This window comes from Canis aureus, chromosome 7, assembly GCF_053574225.1.
Source record: "Canis aureus isolate CA01 chromosome 7, VMU_Caureus_v.1.0, whole genome shotgun sequence".
Taxonomy (NCBI): Eukaryota; Metazoa; Chordata; class Mammalia; order Carnivora; family Canidae; genus Canis; species Canis aureus.
This window is the reverse complement of record NC_135617.1, coordinates 58,030,743-58,049,033: the sequence shown is the minus strand read 5'-3', so window position 1 is coordinate 58,049,033 and position 18,291 is coordinate 58,030,743. Positions and strand designations below refer to the sequence as shown.

The 18,291-nt window shown below is 40.0% G+C and overlaps 1 protein-coding gene and 1 long non-coding RNA gene across 2 annotated transcripts in view; both read right to left on the bottom strand.

The window, feature by feature from the left end:
• Positions 1 to 18,291, bottom strand: part of RCAN2 (regulator of calcineurin 2) — a 260,301-nt gene that overhangs the window by 133,823 nt on the left and 108,187 nt on the right. The window lies entirely within an intron of this gene.
• Positions 16,088 to 18,291, bottom strand: part of LOC144317430 (uncharacterized) — a 40,340-nt gene continuing 38,136 nt past the window's right edge. Inside the window, exons 2-3 of the long non-coding RNA XR_013383432.1 lie at positions 16,792 to 16,907; positions 16,088 to 16,278 (exon numbers count right to left, since the gene is read on the bottom strand). This is a non-coding gene — a long non-coding RNA (uncharacterized LOC144317430). The remainder of the gene's footprint in view (positions 16,279 to 16,791; positions 16,908 to 18,291) is intronic.

Genomic DNA, 18,291 nt, shown 5'->3' with positions numbered 1-18,291 from the left:
TTAGCTCCTGACAAAAAAGGAGACTCTTTTACTGACAGTGGCATAAGAGCAATCTCCTGAGAAGAAGATCATCTTGCCCATCAACACCAGTACCATCATTCCCTAGCAACATGCTCTAGCAACAAGGAACTTTTGACTTTTTGCACTGGCAGCTGGAGCTCAGCTCTTGGTTGGCTAAGCTATCTCTTGTGAGTACTGATTCACATAAGGTATACACCTCAACTGAATTTGGACATTATTCCTTTCATCTCCTCTTGCCTGGAACAATAGTGTGATTAATCTATTATTGATTTGGAGTATGTTATTTCCTTAGTAGTTTATTAAGAAACATTATTCTCTATGACTCTCATATTTCTCTATTGTGAAATTATTATAATTCCCACAGTGAACCTGTGTTAAATAAACTATTGGCAAAGACAATGTCAGTTTCTGAACATTAATTTATCTCCCCGCCCCCAAAAAAGATTTTAGAAAGGCAAAAACATGATTCTTTTACAAATATAAAATGAAAGGTTTATTTAACTCAAAATGTAATATGTAATATATAATATATGATATATAATATATATTGAAATCCTCTGCTCCAGCCAGCTGGTAGTTTTCCATTGCTCACTGGGAAATGTGAAGTCGATACAATCCTCTTTGGGCCTTTTCCCCAAGACTGAGGCCTTTTTCCTGCCTGATGGCATCTGTGCCTCTGCCCTTACTGGCTGTGTTGTAGACATCATCACCCAGGAGTCTCAAGGGACATTTGCCTCCCTTCTGCTCTGAGCACTCTTTGCTTATGCGTCACCAATTCTCGCTCTCTCTCTTCCAAGCCTGGCTCAAATAACCTTCCTGTGGAACCTTTCTGACAATCCACCTCCACACTTTGGACTTGCTTCCTCACACTTGTGTCCATGTGACATGCTGTCTTACTTTATCATTTCCTGTCTCCTATCATCAGACCTTTCATGACATAGTCTCAGCATCTTGAACAGTGCCTTACATGGACAGACCCTGGGAAAATATATTTTCCAAAAAGTAAATTCAAGAAGAGGGTAAACAATAAATCAAGGTCCCAGAGAAGGTGCAGTGGAGTTGGATGGGGGCACACAGGGAAGAAACCCACTTGGGGGGAGTGGACCAGCTGGGAAGAGGGCCAAAGGAAGGCAGCAGTCTTCCCCATGTCAGTCTACAGGCTGTTTTCTTCCCTTTGGCCTTCACACATGTACTTCTGGGGTACCTTAGGATACTGGGTGCAGGATGGGCACAAAGCAGGTCCCTGCACTGCTCCCATCCTTGCAGAAGCAGCACCCCTAACGTGAGGCCATAGAATCCAAGGTGACACCATTGGAGGTCACCAAGCCACACTACTGGGGTGCCCTCTCCCACTGAGCCTCCTCTCTTGATGACCACACCCCCACCGTCTATTCCCATGACCCTCTCCCAATGACCTCTTGACCTTCTCCTACTTGACTATCTTCCTGTGACCCTCCCCCCCCTTCCTCACAACTCCAGAGGGAGGGAAAAATGTTATTTTAAGGGGTTATTTAAAAACATATAAAATGTATGTATATGCATAAATATGTATATATATAAACATATATAAGATTAAAAGTTTTGCTTCATTCATTAATAAGGGAACTACTAAGATATTAAAACCAGACTAAAAGAGAATCTAAGGTGTAAACACGTACATATTTCAGGAATGTTGAAATGAATTTGGTTAATAGATATGTTAAAAATCAAATGGTAGGCCTAAAATGGAGTCACTTATGCTAGTGCTAGGTCTCAGTAACCAAAGAGAGATTTAATTACAGTTTCAGGGGCACCTTGGTAGCACAGTCAATTAAGCAGTCGAATCTTGATTTTAGCTCAAGTCATGATCTTAGGGTCATGAGATTGAGAGTCTGCTTAAGACTGTCTCTCCCAGGGCGCCTGGGTGGCTCAGTAGTTGAGCATCTGCCTTTGGCTCAGGTCATGTGATCCTGGGGTCCTGGGATCAAGTTCTGTATCAGTTTCTCCCTCTGCCTGTGTGTCTGCCTCTCTCCTGTGTCTCTAATGAATAAATAAGTAAAATCTTTAAACAAACAAACAAACAAAAAAGACTCTCTCTCCCTCTGCCCTTCCCCCATGCTTTCTCTCTCTCTCTCCGAATAAATAAAAATTCTTTAAAAAGATAATTACAGTTTCAATCTTGCCACAAATGGAATCTTAAACCAGTCCATCAAGAATCCCTAATCCACCATTAGTTAGGTAATCTGCAAGCTAGACTCCTGCCAGCCTCTATAGGGAATAACCAACCTGCTTTTTTTCCTGCTACTTACTTTCTGTCTATAAAATCCTTTAGCCTGGTATAGTTCTTTTGAGCTATTTTCTATCTACTAGATTAGATGCTGCTCATTTCATGAATTGCTGAATAAAGGCAATAAGATCTTTAAAATTTACTCAGTTGAATTTTGTTTTTTAAAAGATACAAAACTGGCTTCTTCCACAGTGGGGGAGATAAATATATTGAACCTTCACTAGAAAAAGTCATTTGCATGTCTGTGGGCAAGAACATTTGCATTTCTGTCTGTCACCTACAATTTTGGTCTTACATAGTTCAAAGACAATGAAAGAATCAGAGATCCTATGGAATCAAATAACCAGGAAGGATATGTTAGACAATGCCTAGTTTTCACTGATGACACTCAGTCTTTTTGGTTCATTTCAAAATCTTTAACAATTTTCCCCTATAACATACTGACTTATTTTATAAATTTGTTCTCTTCATGTTAGTTAACCTTTACAAAGAACTAAAGAAAAGAGCATGAAGGAGAACAAAGAGCAAAAGATATAGGGGAACAGAACTTGCTACCCCAAAATGTGTCTCTTTGGCATGTGGATTATTTTAGGCTGATTATTTTTAAGAAACAAGTCTCAAGAAGAAACAAGGGCTCCTCCAAATTGCCTAAAAGAATTTAGGTAGAGGACTTGTTTCAGGAAGGGAGTTATTACAACAGTAACTATAGTATAATATGAACTAGAATGGGAGACAGGGAGGAGCTTTAGCAAAATCTGTTTGTTAAAATTCCTCTCTGTGTCCTATTGTTCCTATATGGCCCAGCAAACATTTGTTTACCCAGCAAACATTTACTTTTTCATTTTTTCTGTGAATTGCTTTTTTTTCCCCTTTGAAGTCCCAGAGCCCTACTCGTTCTTAGTCCAGAATGACACATATACCTCATTTTGCCTGATTGTTTTTTGGAATCTCTCATGTTTATGTGGATTCCCCATATTGTTTGTAGTTAAATTTGATTTTCTCCTGTTAATCTGCCTCATGTCAATTTAATTCTTAGACCAACGAAAAGAATCTTGAAAGGTAGGGTAAAATGTTTCCTTCCAAACACAGATCATACTTCCACAATGTAAATTTCCTCCCTGATTTTCTTCTTTTTTTGAGTGTGGTCAGATAAGAACCCACAACTGTCCCGGCCCTTTCAACATCACTTCCAAGAACACAAACATAAAGAAAGAAGAAAAGTTTGGAAATATAAACTAGTTTTTAAAATTCATATAGGTTAACTGTAAACTAGATAATCTGATGTAACTCCAGGTTCTGCAATAGTCGCTAGTTTGTTGGTAACCAAAATACCATAGACTCTTGTTTCCACAGCTTGCGTGGGAGTTGAGCTGTCTGATTAGCTTCATCTAATTTGGCTTGAGACCTTAGAGATTGTCTCCCAAACCTGTCCCTTAGACTCTGTAACATGATGCATGCTTTCTCTTGTTCTCTGGCCAAGCATGAGGGTACCTACTGTCTGAGAAGCTGCTTTAGAACTCCTCAATGCAGCCTCTGCTACTGATCCCCACCCTGAGAGTTCTGATGCCCCTACCAGGGGCATTACCACCAAGTACCTCCCCTAACTACCATCTCTCAGGAGCCAGGGGACCCCATGTTCCCTGGAGTCCTTGGTGGGCCAACGTTTCAGGAGAAATGACCTTATCTCATATAATTCTCCCTCTTGCTCACTCTGCTACAGCCACATCAGTCTCCTTGCTATAATCTGAACCTAGTGGTCACACAGCAGCCTCTTCTCTTGGTCCAGACTGTTCTTTTTCAGGTACCAACATTAGCCATTCCTACATCTCCCTCAGGTCTTCCACTCAAATATCACCATCTTACTGAAGCCTTCCCTGGCCATCCTTCCTAAAATTACAAGCCTTATCCCACCCTGATAGTTCCCATCATTTTGCCCTGCTTCTTTGCTTATTTTCTTATCCATCAACATGGTCCCATATAGTACATACTTTTACTTGTCTTATTTCTTGTCTGATGAAGGGGAGTGGAATATGCCATCCCAAAATATGCATCTTTGGCATAAGAGTTATTTTGAGCTGTTTATTTTTGAGAAACAGTAGACACCGGAGAATCTCTGAAAACAGTCTATAAGCTACTCTTTTGTAAAAGAAATTTACATAAATTAAGGAAATTTCAATTTGTACGTGTCTTCCTCTCCATACCAGGAAGAGAAGCGTGACAACACGTCACAAGGAAATCTAATTAATGAAGAAGGCACTGACTTAAATCTGCATAACATCCTTATCCTTGTTTACTGTGCTTTTCCTGGTAACCTCTCATAACTACCCCCCATGCACACACACACTGTAACACGCATACATACAACTTTTTTTTCTTGGTCTTTAGCAGAAGATGGTATGTAAGGTGGGAGCTTGGGCCACCTTGAAGGAATTTATCATTTTTCCCAGGTATCTCTCAAGTAACACATGAGATATTAAACTTCTATCTATTTTTCTCTTGTTAAAAGTGCTTTTCTTTTGTTAATCTGCCTTTTATTACAGAGGTCTCAGCCAAGAACTTAGAAGGGTAGAGGGAAAATTATTTTTCCTCCCCACACTGACTTCCTCCATCACCATGGAATAACAGAGACAGAAATTTTTGTCTGTTTTGTTCACTACTGTATGTCTAGCATGATGCTGAGCACATAATAGGTGCTCAGGTAAGTATTGCTTAAATGAGAAAGTCCCTCTCCCTAAGCACCACCTCTGTGTGTGTGTGTGTGTGTGTGTGTGTGTGTGTGTGTGTGTGTTTAATGGAACACTCTCTGTAACAACAGCTTCTTCAGTGTTTTTGTAGCAGAATCTCTGGTATGGAGCTGATAGTTGATAGCTATAGCAGGCAGGCCACCCTCCCTATCTCTTCCCCGGAGGCACTTTCCTCCTGTACAGATGACCTTATACAAATTTTTGCTGTCAGGTTGTTTGTCCTACTTGCCAACCCACCAGGCCAGTCTTAATGGTTTATCTAAATACAGATAGGAATTTTGAGCATTTCTTTCATTTTTACTCTCAGGCATATTAAAAAGTACTGGTGACCGTCAATAGGAAACTGAATTTCTTCAGTGGTCTTGCTTTTACTTCCTTACCATCAGTTCAAATGGTTTCAAATTTCATCAGTTCCCTGGATGAAATTTGAAACTGGCCCCCATTCAAAGAGGGCAAGAAAAGATTGAAGAAAAAGGCACACCACTCTAGATTGGTAGGTAGGTTTAATAAGCAAGGAACTTACATATGAGTCCTGTCTTGGGTGGCTGCAAGATGAGTAGATCTCTGTACCAGCCAACAAGAATCTTGAAAGTGTATACAGAGGTCTTAATTGGGTTCAGTCACAAATTCAGTCCAGATGGTCTCAACAACACATTGCTCTCTCAAGGCTACATCCTTGAGCTCCTATTGTGAGAATGGTGAGCAGAACATACATTCCAAGGACAGGGGAGGGTGTGAGGAACCTGACTTACCAGGTCCAGCTTGCAGGGCAACTGGAAGCCAAATACCCTTGACGACCTCTTTCAATTCTTACCAAAGAATTTAAAATCTCAATTTATAGATTTAAAGGATCTATTTACTTTAAGCTCCATGTATTTGTTCTTCATTTCTCTTCCTTAATCATTGAAGGGGTTCAAAACAAGTCTCCTCAAATATGCCACTTTGGGATATGGATTATTTTGAGCTGAAGGCAATTGAGATCCAGCAGACTTAAGAAAAAACTTCACTGCTCCCTTAAACTACCTAAAAGAATTTAGATGGGAGGCCTGGCCCAGAAAAAGAGCTATTACCAAGACATAATTTTTTTTTTTTTTTTTTTTTTAGATCTATGACCTATCTGTATGGTAGGACAAATATCTAATTACCAAACACCTGCTCTTCTTTTCATCCTGTGAATCACCCTCCTCTCCTTTGAGGCCCCGGGCAGGCCTATATACCATTCTGTAGCCCAAGATGGCATATAATCCTCATTGCCCCAGCTTGTCCTTGGGTCTTATATTCTTATGGGGCTTCCATACATGCATAAGCAAATTTGCTTTTCTCTCGTTAATGCTTTATGTAAATTTGATTAGACCAGCCAAAGAACCTAGAGGGGTAGAAGAAATTTTTTTCTTCCTAACATCATCAATCATAAGACATAGTTCACTTAGCTAGTTATTTGATGAGAAAATAATTAGTTGACTATGGTTTAAGGAATTCTAGTATACAAACTATAAGCACATTTTAGACAACACTAGGTAACATTATTGGTGACTTTCCATGTCAGGCATTTTGGTAGCTGCTCTCCCTGTATTATTGTGGCTTGACTTTCAGAACAATCCTATTAAGTAAGTACCTTTATTGTCTCCAGTTTGTAGATGGGGAAATGAGGTACAAGGAGGCTTAGGTAATTGGTTCAAGATTACACAGTTGGATTGATCAGATCTGGGTTTGAACTTGGGTTATTTGATTCTACAGCATGGGATTATAAATATGCTTTCCTATAGCCACATCAATCACCCAGAATCAACACAGTGTGGTTCCTGCTCAACTTCTTTGGCTGCTGTCCTAAGAAACCTGGTTCCCTTTTCTGCTACCCTGTCTCTCAGCTTGGAATAAATCCCACTTTTAAATCTTCTGGAGAAAGTCATGACCTTTCCAAATGGCTCTCCAGGCAAAAATACTAAGATCCTGGATCCCTAAAGTATCAAGACATCTTTCTACCACCTTGAGAAGAAGCCATTTCTCTTGGGCCCCTTGTGGCAAAAATCCCAGAGATCACTGGCCATCCTCTAACTCCCACTTTTCCTTCAGATTTCTTCTCCTCAGCCTACCTCCTCACTTCCCCACCTCCCATAAGCATTTCCCTTTTTTCTTTTATTTTTAATGATCTTGGACATATGTATCTTGGCTGATGGTTCAACCTTTACAGAATTACATGGGCTTAAATTTCTAAGCCCAAAAGGGAGAGACTCCTGCCTGAGGTGCCATGTCAGCAAATGGAAACAGAGAGTTTTTATGTCCCTGTAAATGCTAGGCTTTACCAGAAACAGGGTATTATCCAGTCAGCCAGTCTCTAAAAGCCAACCAACTTTGGGCTCTGTACTTACTTCCTTGTTCCTTATTCTTTATCTACACTAGCTTCCTACCTTCTACCCTATTTTCCAGTTCTCCCAAAAGGGTTAAAATTTGTTTGTAACACCTACATCGTCTTCCTTCATCATTTTTGTAATAACATGCAAAATTAAATCGAACATGAGAGGGGACTTCTGTTTATAACATTAGAGGGCTCATAGTAGAGAAGCAAGCATTTCAACATGTTAATTATTACTGGTACAGATTAAGGGATGATTTGGGGAATGGAAAAGTCTTCACCGAATGTACTATCAGGCATGCATTTTATTTGGTTATTTTTCTTCACAAGCCATTGATAATGCTAGGCTTATAAGTCATGCCATCAAATGGAATTACTGTATTTTTTTTAAAGGAGAAGGTTCAAAAGAACACCTGTTCTTACCAAAAAAATATCCAAAATATCTAATGACAGTCTGAAGATTACATGAAATGCTGACCTATTTAGAAAGCTTTTGAAAGCTCCAGTATTAAAATTATGTCACTGTGGAACTTCAAAGGCTTGGCAGGTTAAGATGAATTTGAAATGTCAGTTCAAGATCAACCTAAATCATTTAATTATTCTCACCCATTATTTTCAGTCAAGATGGAGAGTCATTCTTCGTGGGTTTTTTTTCTTTTTTATGCTGCTGGATCTTCTATCAAAAGTAACAGGTGATCTCCTCTACACATCATCTTTTAAACTAAGTATGGGATTTTTCTTGCTGATTTAATTTCTTACTCTTGAAATAGGTATAATCTGAGATTATAAGATCATAAAAATAAACTACACGTAGGCTGAAATGTTTTTCTCCTTTTCTGTGTACATTGCAATTTCCATTTTTTGATTACATGGCTGGAAATTAATTCTAGCATTTTGAAATGCACATATGAGCAAAAGACAATGAAAAACAAATGTATATTGGCTTATATTTTCCTAAATTCCTCTTCAAATTCAACTGGTTCCAACTGCTCTAAAATGCTTATAGTACCCAGATACATAACTTAAGAGATTTTTATCTTTTAGTCTAGGGCAGAAGTGGGCAATTTTTTTCTGTAGAGGGCTCTTGGGCTTTGTTCTTTCACATTCAGATTACCTTTCTTCAGGACATGGTCCTGAGCACACATCTCTAGTCTACACACATTGACAAGCCCTTGCCAGTGCCTCCCCAGCACCTGTAAGTACCATTCGGACTTCTAACCTTGCCCTTTCCTTTGTTTTGACTGATCTTCTATCCTGGTTGTTCTGTTTATCTCCTTTATTCACTCTTTCTTTCAAAATAATAAATTTATTTTTTATTGGTGTTCAATTTGCCAACATACAGAATAACACCCAGTGCTCATCCCGTCAAGTGCCCCCCTCAGTGCCCGCCACCCAGTCACCCCCACCCCCCGCCCTCCTCCCCTTCCACCACCCCTAGTTCGTTTCCCAAAGTTAGGAGTCTTCCATGTTCTGTCTCCCTTTCTGATATTTCCTTCTTTACTCTTTTCTACTTACTCTGTGCCCCAGGAAGCTACCTCCGTGGAATGCATCCCACCGGCTCCCCAATCTCCTGGCTGAGATCAGCCAACGAGGAGGCCCGAAGCAAGAGCTCAGTGGGCAGTGAAAGTCTTGGAGGCATGTTTGCAATCTTGTGTGACTACAGCTCCCCCTAGGCAAACTATCCAAGCATAGTAGTTCTATTTCTCCTCCTTGCTCCTTTGCTCTGAGGGTAACACTTCTGTACTGTTGCTGGCCTGAATGCCTCAATACCCAGCTTAGTTAGTATAATACTATTTACATTTCAGTGGGTAGTCTCTTCATTAAAATCTCTTTATTTAAAGTTTCTGAGTAATTCTGTTTCCTGCTAGAATCCTGACTGAATCCTGAACTTTTACCTTTGTAGTACTCCTGGAACTCAGTCAGTACCCAGCTCCAATACATAGTTCCCTCTCCATATTGGATATGCTTTTCCAGGGTATCATATGAGTCACCTTTGGCGTCACAGCCTTGTCTTTGCATGCTTCTTCTTCAATTTATACTCACTACTCAGTGAGCTATCTTCTGAGGATTTAACTCAAGGGTCTCAACTTGAAATATATGGACCTATAAGGTTTACATGGGTAGATCTGGAGAGGGATACATGCATGTTCCAGCATTGTATAAAAAATTGTGCATTTCTACATTTTTCCAGGGGAGAAGGTCAGAATTTTTCATCAGCTTCTCAAAAGACTGATGACCCAAGTGGCTAAGAATTAATTTTAACTAAAGACTGAAAGGAAGATATGCAAGAGGGAACTTGTTCTACCATTTTAATTAGTGGTATATGATTCTTACAGTGTTTTTACCCTAGGCAGTGAGTTCTGACAATTCCTTATTTACAATGAGAATCAACTTTGTTGGGTGTCAAAAAAAAAAAAAAACCCTAAGTTCTAAACAACTGGGGAAATAAATTAAGCAAGTAAAGATGGTAGCCGAAATATCACCCTTATTAATCACCGAGGCAAATTTAGGATGAATTAAGGAACTTAGTAAGAGCCAAATAGGGCTGGCCAGACTTACTCATCTAATCACAATCTAAAGCTGGGTCCTCAAATAACAGAAAACGCAATTCAAATCCATTTAGACAACATGTAGATTGTCTTGTTTACCTAACTTGAATCCTGGATACCCATTGGTGTGCCAATGCCTGACAACTGGGATAAGATTACTCTTGGACTCATCAGGCTTATGGTGGAGATCAAGATAGGGTCAGCTTCCCCTGAGGCACATGAACTGAATGTGGGAACAGTGGATGTACCTGAAAAAAATGGGGTTCTCTGAGAAGGAGAGATGATGGTGTAAAACCAACAATGCCCAATACAGTCGTCACATTCAAAGGTGTTCCTCCTTTTTTGACTGAATGTCTCTATATAAATAACATTTTGGTCTATCATTAAAATCTGGAGGGGAGATATTGAGGAGGAGTTATTGGGTAACGGACATTAAGGAGGGCACTTGATGTAATGAGAACTGGGTATTATATGCAACTGATGAATCACTAAATTCTACCTCTGAAACTATTTTTTTTAAAGTCATGCCAACTACTAGCTGTCAAAAGAAGAGCTTTGTATTTCTCAGCTAATGTCCTACTGGATCCTTTTACTATCAGAAATCCATATCATTCCATTTGTAAAATAGGGAAAAGAACATTTGTCCCATGGATACTATAAGGTAAGTGTTCTGAGCTTATAAGAAAATTAAAGTAAAATGGTATTTTGGATCTGGAAGAGACATAAGTGATCCTGAGCTCAAAAGAAAGTGAGTCCCAGAGGAAGGGAGTCTCTTGTGTCTTACCACAAGAGTGTATAGGGGAGCTGGAATCAGCATCCAGGTCTCCCACTGTTGGGATGGTGTTCACTCGATATGTCATCAGTCATGAACATACCCTCACAGTAAGCTACAGTGTATTCACTGCACAATTTAGTGTTGTTTCATGAAGATTGCTTTCTTTGAGTTTATAAGAAATTACTGTTAATTAATTTTCATTGATTGATATGCATTTTAGTTGTTGGCAGGTAAGCTAAAGTTAAGCTACAGAGTCAAGAAAAATGAAACCCAAGAATCTTCTGCTTTTATTGGGCTGGTATTTTATTTTCGCACAGTAAGAACTAACTAGTCCTTAAGCAGAGGAAAATGTATTACTACATTTGTCTCCACACATTTCCTTATCTTCAAATAATGATTCAAAGAAGATGATGATACAGTTTTTTATAATTTAGTAAGACACAAATAAGAGAGACATGGGCACCTACCTAACAGTAGCAAACACAGCCTTAGGGCAGAACTTTTTGACTGAGACCCTTGATATATGAGAAAAGAGAAGATGAGTCCATCTCTGTCTCTCTGAATTTCTATGGTGTGCATAATCATGTTCTATCTGGTACTATTTTTAAAAGATTTTGTTTATTTATCCACAAGAGACACAGAGAGAGGCAGAGACATAGGTAGAGGGAGAAGCTGGCTCCCTGCAGGAAGCCTGATGTGGAACTTGATCCCAGGATCCTGGGATCACAACCTGAGCCAAAGGCAGATGCTCTACCACTGAACCACCCAGGCGTCCCTCTATCTGGTATTATTATTTTAACATTTCATATATATTGCTCCAGCTCTTTAATAGAGAATAATTTTTAATACTTTTAGTATCCAATTCACAAATCATGTTTGTGTCTGTGTGCGTGTGTATTTGTGCATATACATATGGAAAGAGGGGGAGGGAGTGATGCTTAATATTTGCCGTATAAATGAACAGATGAAATATGAGGCTGATAAATTGTAACATCCACAACCACTTTCAGCCCTATGAATCTAGGCTTTTATTTTATTTTTAAAAATGATTTCTTGATTCCATAGGTCTAACACGAAAGAAGCTTAAATTTTGACAATGAAAATAAATGAAACCAGTGTGGAAATTTCACCCCCTCCTATTTTATTTTATTTATTTATTTATTTTTATTTTATTTATTTTTATTTTTTTATTTTTTTCCCTCCTATTTTAAACTTAAATTCATTAAGCCTGCCTGTTTGCCTGATATAGTCCAGCATTTTTCTTTTTTTTTTAATCAAACTATATTTCTAGCAATAGAATTTAGAATATAAAGAACACTCCATATTTATGCTCCTCTGTTAAGGTTCAACAAACTTTTAAAATAAAGAGCCCCAGAGGAAACTATCTTGGGCTTTGCAGGCCATAGAGTCTCTGTCAAAACTATTCAACTCTGCCAATCACAGTGCAAAAATCACCAATACATAGGCAATATGTAAAAGAATGGGTGTGTCCATGTTCTGGTAAAACTTAACTTACAGAAACTGAAGTTTAAATTTCATATCATTTTCACATGTCATGAAATATACTTCTTTTGATTTCATTCCCAATCATTTAAAAATGAAAAAAAATGTTCTTAGCACAAAGACCAAACACAAACACGAAGTTGGCCAGATGTGGCTCATAGGGATTGGGCAGTGAACCTCTGTTCTATGACATTCCCACCTGTTCTGCTTGCCACATCTTTCTTTTCTTCTCATCTATGAATTTCTTTTCATTCTCCAGTGTGTGGCTCAAATACCATACTTTCTGGAATAGGTATCCATTCCTCTCAGAGGTTCCCCACGCTTCTTCCTTTCTGCTCCCCAGAACCTTTGGTTCTGTCCCCAAAGAGAAACTTGATAGACTCAGTTTTGTCTGCTGTTACGTACAATCTTCATAATATGATTCTCTGTGATCCTATGTCTAATTCCTCTCTTCCCCCTGCTACACAATGCCTAACACAGAATCAAGACTCAGTAAATGTTTATTTAATTATAAAAATCAATGCCTTGCCTCTTTCCAAAACCTACCTAGAGAATTGATAATGAAGTCAAAGCAGAGTGCTGAGACCACACAACTTGGGGTGAACACATCATAGAAGATGATGCCACCACTGAGGCTGGGCTCGGAGACACAAAGGTGACAGTTACAAGGTCTTATCAGAAAGGAGGAAAGAGCAGTCAGTCCCTGGGTGGGTCAGTAGTTGAGCATCTGCTTCTGACTCAGATCGTGATCCCAGAGTTCCACATCAGGCTCCCCGCAGGAAGGCTGCTTCTCCCTCCACCTGTGTGTCTCTGCCTCTCTCTCTCTGTCTCTCATGAATAAATAAATAAAATCTTAAAAAACAAAAACAAACAAACAAACAAAAAAACAAAGAAAGGAGGAAAGGGACCACATTAACAGAAGCAAAGTTCTGTTATATTTCCCCCTGGCATTAGGTTTTAAAAGCATTTGTTCATGCGGAAATTTGTGCAGGGCATTTGGTGGCAGCCTAGATACTGTCCTGTATGACAATTAATACTGCAAAAAAAAATGTGATTTTTACATTGGGAAATGCAAAGGCAATTCCATGAAGAAAAAAGATCCTAAGATGCTGCTTTCTGAGCTCTGATTTGAAACAAAGACAGAACTTAGAACCTACCCAAGGCAGACTTGGGGACCCACATCCTCCAGCCCATCTTCCTTAATGCTTCTTCTTTAGAGTCAGAGACTCACGGTTGATAGGCTGGAGGTCCCAGGCTAGATCTCTGGCAAGGGCTGGCATTTCAATGAGAACCTATCCATAAAGTCGCTGGTGGGCTCAAAGGGGAAGCCTGATGCTCCTTAACCACTGGTTGAAGCATTTAATTAAGACCCCAGAGATCTCCTCCAAATAGCCTAGTGGAAGTGGTTCTAGCCTGGAAAATGTTCAGAGCGGGCAATGCCCCATAATGGCAGGAGGAACACTTCCATATGCTTTTCTAACATGACTAAATCAGAGTAGCATAACTCCCAGTGGAACAGGCAGGGTGAGTCAGCTGTGAAGTGTAGTTCCAAAAGAAAGAACAAGGGACTTGGTGTGCAGCACTATTTATTATTAACTAACCGAGGAAGACCATCAGAGCCAAGAACCCAGCTGTCTCTTTCTGGCAGAAGTTAGCTCCTGGGGCAGAGGGCCTCTTGAGGTCACTCCCAATCTGTGCTATCAATACTATTTAGTTGGCATAAATAAGGATCTTCCTGCTTGTTACAAAGCATTTGCATTCACTCTATCTAAAATTGTATCAGCCCATTAGGGGACAAGTTACAAAGATGAAGGCTACATCTTGGCCAGCCTGGGAGATCAAGGAGGAAAGAAGGGTAGAGGGTGGTAGCTCAGAGCACAAAATGGGGAGTCGGCAAGACCCCAGAAGTTCAAACCCCTATATGACCAACTTATTAATTATAAAACCTTGGGTTGCTCTATCTGCTCCATGCTTCCAATCCCCAATCTACAAAATAGATACTGACAGTGATCTCATAAAGTCATTGTACGATTAAAAGAATTACCACATGGGAACCACAGGGACACTCAGAAAAATGTAGGCTACTCCTCTAATTATCTGCATCCCCACAGTATTGGTCACAGCAGTTGGCACACTGCAGGCACTAACTGAATATGTGCTGATAGATTAGCAAATTTCTTGCCATGAAACTGATGGCCATTCATTTGCTAGTCATGGTGCCAGTTCAGAGATGCTGAGATTGGCCTCAAAGATGCCATGAGTTTCTTGATTTGTTTATAAATAGTCAAGGCTTCTCATTTATAAACTGCTTCTTATGAGTGAGTAAACACGAGACAAGGAATGGAATGTGACGAAAGACAACTTAACCAACATTACTCAGCATTGACAGCTGGAGCTACAGGCTGCTCAACGAAGCCAGCAGATACCTGGCCCAAGGCCTAAGCTGCTCAAAAAATGGTGGGTGCGATTATGATCATCATTCTACGGCTTAAGCTTGAAATCCAGTATTCTGGTGATCCTGTCCAGATCGAAATGCAGGGTTTATAGGAGTATTAACCACCTGGGATTCATATAAATCCCGTACATATTGAGATGTATGGACTTGAGGATGGTTCGATGAGTCCTGTATTCTCAAAACAGTTACTTATAAACTGTGAAGCTAACAAGAGCTGCCATCTTTGGTTGGTTCTGCAGGTTGTACACTGCACAAGCTTCAGGGCACCAGCCACATGAACCAGGAGGCCCTTAGGGTTATGTAGTGTACAAATCAATGCCACAGCAGCCCTAATAACAGTGCTCAACTATGAAAATTTACTCCTTGTTGAAGATACTGAACCCAGAAGAGAAGTTTCTTAAGAACACAACTGGTATCCATTTTAATTAGATGTCTGACAACAAGTTGGCTTACTGTGCTGACAGAGAGTTGATTCTTTTGGAAAACTGCATCAATTATACTTTGGGTGTATCTACAGGCTTCTGAACCTAAAGTAAACATTGCATCAATTCATTTGATTAGAATAGTGGTGTGACACATGAAATGGGCCTCCCAGGGTATGGTAGCCAAGTGTGGACACAATGAGCTTTGTAAATATGATATGATTACTCACGCAAATGTGTTCTGGCCCTAGTTGAGGTGCACATGGATCTAGAAAATAGATGGCAGTGGAGTGAGCATCACAAAACCAAAAAGGATAAAGAAATCTCCATCAGGGAGAACAGAGCTGGCTCATTATGTGGGTAAGTGAAACATGGGCTAGAAAAAGAGCCTCCTTGCTGCTGGGGATGAGAGGCTGATGTTTCCAGGCACCACACTCTCCAGACACCAGATACCTGTCTCCAAAAATGATTAAACTGCTCTAGGTCTCTAGAGCGCCATCCAAGAGACAAGGGGTTCTGGAAAGCATGGCTAGGCACCACAACTACATCAGCTCAGTGACAGTGAACCTTTTAATGATTCTGGGGATAGAACACAAAATTATAAGCTCCAGATAAATGAATTGTGATGGTTTAAAGTATTTTTTTCTCTGTAACTCATTTTAGCTCAGGCAATCTCATGTAATCCAGTTACAATATGTGTTCATGTTTCCTGATGAATGTGCTTTTTATGGTTTTATAATAGGTCTAAGAAGCATTCTCATTTAAATGAAATGATGTTTGGGGGATTTGAATAATTGTCTCATGATTTAAGCCTGACTCATTATTAAATAAAAATACTAAGTTCTCCTCTCCTTCCTCCTTACCCTGATCTGCAGCCTTAATGGCATCTTGTTCCCAGGTAGAAAATCATGAGGAAGTATGATCATAAGCATGAATGTTGTTATTGATGATGTCCCTATTAAATATAATTAAGCTGCAGGAAATACTCATTTCAGATCACCGTGTCCTTGGACTTGCCCAGGTATCTTGGGGGAAGGACTGCTCGACACTTTTCTTGCAGTTCAGCAGGCAGCAGCATTTCTGCAGCTGAAGGAGAGAAGCCTTTGAAGAAATCTTCCAAAAAGATGTCTCAAAAGGTATATATTGAGTTCAAATGTGTCTGCTTCTGTGGCTATCCCAAAATGGCACTTCTGCAACATCAAAAGCAAAGAATGCAACCCCTCGTGTCAGGTTAGTACACATCTTTAGTCCCTTCTCTGAAATCTTTGGTTGGCACTGGATGCGTTTTGGATTTCAGAGTTTTTCATATTCTAAAAGGAATTATGGTGGGTCTGTCAAAAAATACCCCTACCCCCAGAAAGGTGTAGGACATCCCCTGTAATCTAATGGGTTAACATTTCTGCAGTAAACTATAAGAGTTACCCCAAGGGGTAAAGAAAGACTAAGGAGTTCCACACCAGTAGAGGTTGGGATTTGCTGCCAAAGGAGATTGTGCCACACTTCAGGAAAAAACATTCAGTATTCACAGCTTTTTGGATTTCGGTATTCAGCGTATGAGGGATTGATCACCAGCCAAATGTCCCAAGGTGTTATGGCCAAACTGCAGAGCAGCGGTTCTCAAAGTGTGGTCCTAGTGCGGCAGCATCAGCATCCCCTGGGAATATGTTAGAAACCCGAATTCTCAGATCCCACCCCAGACTTACTGGATCAGGAACTCTGGAGTGGGGGCCCACCAATCTGTTAGTAAGTCTTCTGGGGGACTCTGAAACTCACTTCAAGGCAAGAGCCATTCCTGGAAAAGTTCAGCATAAACACTGGCCTAGTAGGAAAGAGAAGTGAGTCCTGGTTAACTAGCTGTGACACATAACCTTTTCCTAAGTCATTTTCCCATCTGCCAAGTGCGGATGGAGTCTATCTGCCCTTTTTGTTTAGCAGGCTTGTTAGGAAGAGGTAAAGAGAAAGCATGTAAAAGGGCCTTATAAACTGTAAGGTACTGTGTATATATTAGTTATTTTAAGAAGGATTAAAACAACATCAGTATTACATGGAACAGAAGTTAATTAGCAGATCAAGGATATATAGTAAGGGAAAATAAGTAATTAAACATGTAAAATGGCACTTTTGTGCCTGGAAAAATGATACAAGAAAAATACACTCTCAGGACGCCTGGGTGGCTCAGTCCATTAAGCATCTGCCTTTGGCTCAGGTCATGATCCTGGGGTCCTAGGATTGAGCCTCGAGTCAGGCTCCCTGCTCAGCGGGGAGTTGGCTTCTCCCTCTGCCTCTCCCCTACTCATGCTTGCACACTCTCTCTCTGAAATAAATAAATAAAATCTTTAAAAAAAGAGAGACTTATGCTCACAATGTTTCCTACCTCAGGTGTCCTGTCTCTGGGAGACCCAGAGTCGTGTTCTCACTCAGTTCACAATATAATACGACAATATGCGAAGAGACTGAACTATATGCAATGAAGGATGTATATGAATGCATTTTCACATGCCCCACCCCATATCATTCCAGAAAAGATAAGTTTGAAAGATAGGTGACATTCTGCTGTTTGGAGCAAAGAGAACAATCCTGAGAAGCAGATATAACGATGGAAAGAGCCAGAGCCAGGAAACCTCTTTTCTAACAAGTGAACGAGGCAGCTGTGGGCAAGTCCCTTGCTCTCTGGGGATCACCTCCCAGCTCTTAGCACTGCTATTCTAGTTTCAGTTGTCTTAGCTGCCTTTTTTTTTTTTTTTCCAGTTCCTGGTATTAGACTACAAACTAAAGGCAGTGGTGAAAATACAGGAGTCCTGGGGTGCCTGGTTGGTTCAGTCAGTTAAGTGTCCAACTCTTCGTTTCTGCTCAGGTCATGATCTCAGGTTTATAAGATCAAGCACTGTGTCGGACTCTGTGCTGGCTGTGGGGCCTGCTTGAGATTCTCTCTTTCACCTCTCCCTCTTCCTTTCCTCCCTTTCTTTCTCCTTTTCTAAAGGAAAAAAAGAAAGAAAGAAAAGAAAATACAGGAATCCATTGAGAATCAACATGAGATGAGCTGTCTCCCATTCCATAAACTCAGGTGGAAAGCAGAAATACAAGCTGAATTGGGTTTCAGGGTATTGAGCCTTTATATAGTAATCCTACTGTATATTATGGCTCCACCTTACAGGCAAAGATTTTTATTTGCAGTTATAATGGTTATTGATACTATTAAACAA